Source organism: Drosophila sechellia, unplaced genomic scaffold, assembly GCF_004382195.2.
Source record: "Drosophila sechellia strain sech25 unplaced genomic scaffold, ASM438219v1 U_2, whole genome shotgun sequence".
NCBI lineage: Eukaryota > Metazoa > Arthropoda > Insecta > Diptera > Drosophilidae > Drosophila > Drosophila sechellia.
The window spans coordinates 25,437-31,436 of NW_022611138.1; the positions used below are offsets into that span (position 1 = coordinate 25,437).

Genomic DNA, 6,000 nt, shown 5'->3' on the forward strand with positions numbered 1-6,000 from the left:
ATTGTCCCTGCAGCCGCGGTTTGGCGGCTTAGAACACAACTTTTAATTTAAATTCCCTATCGTTGCTTAAACGAAATTGTACACGTATACATAAACACACATAGAGTATTGCTTAGCTTCAAGGATTATGCTAGCTATATCCTGGCACGAATGCCACTGGTATGGCCGTTGCTCTGGTTTCTTCTCTTCACTTCACTTCAGCTTTGTTTTCCCTCCTTGGGTACATATACATTTTACAACGATTCACTCAAGTATTAAATATCACTTATAGGGGCATTGTTCCGCATCCAGGAGAGTGACGAGGCAGGAATGTGGCCGGGATGCAGACGCTATCCGGTCTAGAGTAGTAGGCGTTGTACGGATTTCGTTTCTCCAGACAGGGCAGCACACACTCCAGCGTATTGCGGAATGCCTCGCGGAACATCTCGATTAAAGTAGGCGTATATAAGCGGATTTAGCGTGGAGTTGAAGTAACCGATCCAGAATAACACCACCACGAGCACATCGGGACACGGGCAGGCCGGACCGCAGAGCCGATGTGATGACATACCTGGAAGGAGGAATGAGAATCACATGAGTATGAGTCACCCAGAAGAAGAAGAATAAGAATAAGGCCAGCGGATAACCGACAATGATTACGGATTGCCGGTACCACATCCGCATCCGTACGCCTATCTACCGCCATCACCACAGAAAGAAGGGCAGCCAGCAGAGCAGAAAGACGCCCATGATGATGCCCAGGGTGCGGGCGGCCTTGTGTTCGGCCTTCATCCTTTGGCCGGTCGCACGGAGCGCCTGTGGGACAGATAGAGAGTTTAGAACGATATGAAAGCTGGCAATTGGCTGATTAAGTTCATTCGAATCGATTCGTTTCGATCCGCCAGTCTGTTTTTTTTCATTGTTGGGTCAGTGCAATCGACAGTTTTCTGGTTCATTTCTGTTTGTTTGTCTGCGAACACTCGAAAAATGATTTTCTTTTTAAGTAGTTTAATGTGGTATTTGTATACCTGTTGCATGTGTGGTTTTATGGTTTGTTGCTTCTAAGATGAAATTTTATAAAATATATTTGGTAAGAAAAGGTATATGTTGAAATTAAGTTAGGAAAACCGTTATTTGTTAGCTAAGTCAATTTAATTGAACATTTCAATTAAAACAAAGAAAAACTCAGAGAAACATTTTCAAAGAGCTAACTAAAGACTTATATAATAATTTAAACGATATATTTTTACTTGGATTTTCTTACTTAAAACGAATCCAATTCGGAACTAATTTTTAAAAAATAATTTATATATTTTCTCTGTGTGTAAATTGCCAAGAATGCGGTTTATGTTCGTTTTATTGTGAGAGTAAGAGTATGCCGGCATGTTGCGTATACGCCATGTGTGTGTATCCTGTTTAGCTTTGACATTAGTAATACTTTTGCTGTTATATTTGTTAGCTATCGATGGCATTTCAAGCCCCACACCGCACGCCCCCTGCGCCCACCTTGCAAGTGACTGTCATTAAGTGCTGGAAAGGCCAACATGTGTGAAGTATCTTGGAGCTCGGGCGTGTGGGGTGCGGGAAAAGCAATAAAAACGAGGCAAACAATTGAAAATATTTACACAGGACACTTGTTATCACAAAGACATACAATCCCCCGCATCCATCCAGTCCAGTGCGCCCGCCCCAAACATAAACATAAACATCACTGGCGGCAGGAGGAAAAACAAATCAGACAGACAACAGTGAGCAACAGGAAGCAACGGACCATCGCCTTGTTCCACCATTGCCATGTTCCCATCCAGTTGGGCACCTGGATCTTGATGACGCCACTCGGTGATGGCCACAGCCAGGTGAATCATAATGCAAAGGCTGTGTGAAGGGAGGCTCAATAAGCAAAGCAAACGCACGTGCAAACGGAAGCAATTATGTACAGCATGAGAGCAGCGAAAGGTGAAGGATCCGATACGGATTCGGAGGTGGAGTAGGTGGAGGTGGAGATAGCATGAGGTTTCGATTGGGTAACACTCCGGATTCAGTTGCCTAAGCTGGTTAGCTTGGCATCCGGATAAGGAGTGCCAAAAAACTGGCATTTTTTGTGGGGATTGCCACTGAGCTGGAGGCTACAGAAATTTGGGTAGTTCTTTTCGGTTTCATTTCATGATGATTGCATGATACTTAGGTTAACCACGTTGAAATGATTGGGATGCAGAAAGTTAAAATCCAGGGATATATAGTATTATTTGCGGTACGAACGTTAACTAGTTTCAAGTGTATTCAAAAGCTTTTAACTTTAAATATAATAAGTTGAAACATGTATGGTTTATAAGAACATTACTTTAGGAACTGTAATATTGATTAGTATTTGACTGCCAGGATATTTCATACGAAATAAATAGATTTTTTATATGTCTGGTTTAATGCAGTGGCAATAAATACGAAGTGAAAGGAACTTGATTGGATAAAGATTTTCTGATGATAATATATGTATGTATTGATATATAGAAACTATTACTATTGGTGTTGGAAATTCGTGAATTCTGAGGCTTAGAAGTGTGAAATGTATTATATTATAATGCACAAGTTGTGGACTGTGGGAAATCGAATGATTCAGATGGATAATGAATGGGTAGCAATGAAATAGGTGCTGAAGCTGAGACAAGCAGAAAGACAGAGATAGAGAGAGGAGCAAGAGAGAGAGAGAAAGAGCGAAACGTAGAGACTGGGGGAGGAGAGGAGGGGATACGACAAGACTCACCGGTTGCACCACAGTGACTGCATCCGGTTTTGAAGCGGCGCTTCCGGTTCTTGCTCTGCTGCCACATGCTGTGACCGCCGCCGTTCGCTTGTGCCAGAATCGAGTGCAACTGGACGAGGACGCGGGCCCCTGGCCAAGATCTGGAGTTGGCTCGTGAATACTACGTTTACTACTAGTGGTTAGTACTGTGGTGTCGATTGTGCTGCCGGCGTTGGCATTTGCGGTTGCGTTTGCGTTTGCGGTGGTGCCGGTGGTGCTGCTGATGTCGGCGCCGCAGAGCGGACACTTGGGCAGCGGACTGGGCACCGCGCGAGGTGATGCCGCGGGGCCGCTGCTCAATGATCTCCGCCTCCTCCTCATCCACAAAGATGCAGATGCCGCCGCGTCGGATCAGCGAGGATTTATTAGAAAATTCGTGCTCTGCTTGCAGTTGATTGTTGCATTTTCGTACGATTTCGATTGTGAATTTGGCCACGGCATTTTTGGGGTTTTATTGGTTGGATTTGGTTTTGGAGTAGAAGTAGTTTGTTTGTTTGGTTGGTTGGTTGGTTGGTTGGACATAATTTGGTGATTTCGATTTACATATATACACATACAACACACAAGAAATGGCGTGGAAGAGAGATAGATATAAAGAGATAGAGACAAGTAGTAGACAATGTACACAGGGTATTTCACAGGACGCGAAAGGACTTCAACTCCTGAGATCACATGCAGCCATGCACCGGCAAACGCAAAGGATCGGGATCGAAAAGGGAAAGGATTCAGATTCATTATCGTTGGCTCCCTGTCTCTGGAAATAGGTCGTCCCTTTCTGTCTTCGTTTGCAGGTGCAACTAACTAAATGCTGGCACTAGTCTATACATTATAGATATACTAAGCTAGTTAACTAAGTTTTCATTCGAAGCATTTAAGTTTTAATTTTCCAATGAGGGGTTATATAGGCTCTGTACTTTTTAAAATACTGTATGCTTTTTTAGAAATTCGCACTGTTTTTGAAAGGAACTTAAAAACACAATTTACAGTTTTCTTCAAGGTAAAAACTAAATTTAAGTATGGTAAAAGTTCGTATCTTTATTTTAAGTTTAAATTATTATTTTTTTCGTCCAAATCTCTTGTATTAAACCCGAATTCAAGCCAATTACTTCTCAAAAACTCAGTGGTAAAAGAATGTGAGGAAAAGTTTAAGCCAAACATTTAAACACTTGAACTATTCGTGGAAAACTGACAAAAACAGAGCGAATTTCTCTGGGGCAGATATAAATTGTCTTAAAAGAGCTACTTAAATCAAGCACGAGCTATACAGTCTACACAATGACCGAATGGATGGTTGGACTACTCACTTGCGGAACTGGTGGAAACGCGGCCCATCGGGATGTAGCTGCGACTGTCGCTGTTCTCCTGCGAGAAGTTGATGACATTCACGTCGTAGGTCACCACGGACGCCTGTCTCTTCCGCACAGTTTGGATGCCATCGTAGCCGGCCAGGATGCTGCAGCGCCTTGGCGGCCACCCACTCCTCCAATGCCCCAGCCCCTCCATTGCCGGAAACGCTCACGTCCGCATCGCCGGCGCTATCTTTGCGCTTGAACAGTGGCGACGTGACATCCCGGTGCTCATCGCCGCATCCCTCAACCGGCGACAGCGTGGAATCGAGTATGATCTCCGGCTTGGGCGATATGTTGGACTGTGAGGGCATTTGGGGATTTGGCTGCGGCACTGGAACGGGCATCGGCAGGCTGGTCACCACATCCAAGGACACAGTGGATGTGTCACTGGGCATATAACCGGTGCGGCGGCATGCGGCGGCGGCGATAGGAAGTACACATTGATGGACGCCGACTGCGAGTTGGAAGCGGCGGAAGAGTCCATGGCACCTCCGTTCGGCACGGAAATGGACGGCGGAGCCGGTGTGTTCGGTGGGGACATCAGATAGTTGGCGCACACCTGGTCACTGAGCGTACTCAGGCGCTGTGGAGCACCAGCCGGTCGGCCCAGTGGAAAGCTCAGCGAGCGAAAGATCTCGGCCAGCTCCGAGCTGCTGGCAATGAGCAGGCCACTCGGTTCCGGCAATTCCGGCGGCGACAACGATGGTGGCGGCGTGGCCGGCTGCTGGGGCGACTCCCAAAGCAATCGGCCAGCTGGGCCAGCTCGTCGTCGCTGCGAATCCTCTCGGGCGGTGCTTTTAGCTCACTGAAGTCAATCAGCTGCACCCCGTCGCTGAACTGCTGGATCACACTGGCGCCACTCTGCTCGCTGAGCACATTGATGTCCAGCAGGATGTCCGGCTTGTTGGGCGTGGAGTCCGTATCGCTGTGCTGCCGCTGGCGTCGCTCAAGTTTGCGTTCCTTGCCGCCGCCGCATCCGTTGTAGCTGTGCGACAATTTCCGGTTCCGGGAGCGCCGGAAGAAGCTGGATCCCTCGGAGTTGGCCTGATGTCGCTTCTTCTCCAGCGTAAAGCACTCGGTGCTCGAGCGCTTCGTCTTCGACAGCAGGGATAGAATGTTGAAGCCCTTCTCCTTCCCGGGCACTGGCTGCTCCGGCAACGCCCGCGATTCGCTAATGGTGCGCAGGAACTCCGAATCGCTGGAGGCGAATGCCTTACGCCCACAGGCCGCTGCACCCGCCTTCAGCCGGATGAATCCGTCTCACTGAGGGCGGCGTACTTCCCCCGCCCGGACCACTGATAATTGTGCCGCCCGTCTGGCGCTTGAAGTACAGATATTGTCCTCGATCAGGCGCTTCAGCTCCTTGTTGTCCTCGGCCAGCGGCAGGTGGGTGTCGTACATGTCGTTGCCCTCGCTCTCGTCGCTGTTGAGGCCACCAAAGACCCGGTACGCGTGGACTCCGGTTCCGGTTCGCTGTTCCCACTGCCGCTGGTCAGGCTGAGTTGCTGTTGCGGTCCATTGGGATGAGAATGCTCCTTCGAAGGGATCATCTTGCCTCCGTCCATATCTGCGGATTGAACACTGGCGCCGGTGGCTGCAACTGATTGTGGGAGGGCTGCTGCTGCTGCAGTGCCATCATCGAGGGAGCACTGTCCGTGTGGGTGACCTTCTCGTACCGCTCCTGCTCCAAGTCCCTCAGATCGATGCTGCTGCGGCTGAGGCGGCGTGGCGGCGGCGATGGCACTCTCAGTTCATCGCACTCGTCCCTGTCGTCGTCCTCGTCGGTGGCCGGCTGCAGCATGTCCTGTGGGCAAAGGACAATCACTCAAAGGGAAGTCATGGTGGTGCATCAATTACGCACAGCCACAAGGA

General features: G+C 48.6%; 1 pseudogene; it reads right to left on the bottom strand.

Moving 5' to 3' along the window:
* Positions 1 to 265: 265 nt before the first annotated feature.
* On the bottom strand, positions 266 to 5,932 carry LOC116802668 (annotated as a pseudogene).
* Positions 5,933 to 6,000: the final 68 nt, after the last annotated feature.